Source organism: Trichosurus vulpecula, chromosome 1 (genome assembly GCF_011100635.1).
Source record: "Trichosurus vulpecula isolate mTriVul1 chromosome 1, mTriVul1.pri, whole genome shotgun sequence".
Taxonomy (NCBI): domain Eukaryota; kingdom Metazoa; phylum Chordata; class Mammalia; order Diprotodontia; family Phalangeridae; genus Trichosurus; species Trichosurus vulpecula.
In genome coordinates this window covers 287,499,924-287,501,470 of record NC_050573.1, presented here as the reverse complement: position 1 = coordinate 287,501,470, position 1,547 = coordinate 287,499,924, and the positions used below count along the sequence as shown (strand labels likewise).

The 1,547-nt window shown below is 36.6% G+C and overlaps 1 pseudogene; it reads right to left on the bottom strand.

Moving 5' to 3' along the window:
* Positions 1–272: 272 nt before the first annotated feature.
* LOC118835056 lies at positions 273–370 on the bottom strand (annotated as a pseudogene).
* Between the last annotated feature and the right edge of the window lie 1,177 nt (positions 371–1,547).

The window sequence follows — 1,547 nt, the reverse complement described above, 5'->3', positions numbered from 1 at the left end:
CTCCTGCCTTCAGGTTCTTAAGACATCTGACAGAAATGAATCTAACTCCTGCTCATGAATCTCAAAAGCAGGATTGCATGGGAATCATTTCATTTTTGTATGTTAGAAAAACCTCTGGATCATAAAACACATTTTCAAAGAATCTGTATATTTATATTATTTAATGTTTATTCCTAGAAACAAAAGTTCATCCAGCGACATGCAAATTAATTTTCTATTTGACCATTTCTTCTATTTACAAATGCATATCTTCTTTCCTTTTCTTTTTTTAAAGAAATATGGAATGCTTCACATGTTTGAACATCATCCTTCAGACCATGCTAATCTTCTCTGTGTCATGTTTTAGTATATGTGCTACCAAAACAAGCACCCTCTTCTTGTTTCCAATTTCTTCCCATTTTTTTATTGCACAGCTCACTGTTATCACTCAACCTTTTGTAGACATCATATTGGCTTTATAATCTTTTGGGAATTTTGTCCCTCCTATTTGTAGTCAGCATAATTTTGTTTTAATTTGCTTTCCAGAAGCTCCCAGAAGCTCTTTCTTCATATGCCTGTTTGCCTCATTTCTTCCCCACTCTGTCATTTGTCAGTTGACTCCAAAACTCTTTGGCTATCACACAAATAACTGATAGGTATTGCTGGATCTTGGATTTGACCATAAAGTTCTTATATAATGCCTAATATGTCATACATTTACTGTTTCTCCATTCTTTTATCTCACATAAATTTGGTTGCTTGCAATATCAGTGTCTTATAAATCTAATCTTTTCTAAATGTGTATTTATACATTTGTAATAACAATGTTACTTGCAGCTGTTTTGGCTACGTAAGTCCAGTAACACCAGCACACAGAAGGGCTGCTAGTACAGGTTCTTTGATCTGCTTTTCTAAAGAAAGCAACTTTAAGGGGCTAACAATCTCACTTTAATCAAACATACATAGATCATTCACTTAGTTCAGGGGGAAAAGCCAGCACCCTGAACTTGGGAGTAAATACAAACAGAAATTTCAAGCAGAGAAAATATAAGCAGAGCAATCACATGCAGTTATCAACAGAAAGGCTTCTAGCTGTCTGACCAAAGAATTACATAGTTACCAGAGAGAGAGGCACTAACATCTGGGTGTTCAGAGCCGGAGTCTCCAGTGGCTACCCAGAGTCTCATCTGGTCAAATCACATGACACTCTTCCAGTGAGTGAGAGCCCCAAACAAAATGCTAACCTCTGAGTTTATATACCCTGTTCAGGGTCAAAGGGTGTCACAACCATGTGACTCAAACCTATGTGAACTAGGCTTTCTTGTTTTTTAAGCAGGTCATCAAAGACTCCCGATTTAACCAAAGAAACAAAGGCCAGTCTCATCAAAGGCACTTGATTACCTCAGTGCTCCAAAAGAGAAAATGGTAAAAAAGTCCCACCCTAATTACCATTACAATATTGCCCTTCCATTTTTACCTTGTTTAAAATCCTCTGCTCTTCCTTCCATCTTTCCATTATCAAGTGTGAGATTCTGTAAGAAAATTGTTTTTTGCCTTCCTTTGTTTCT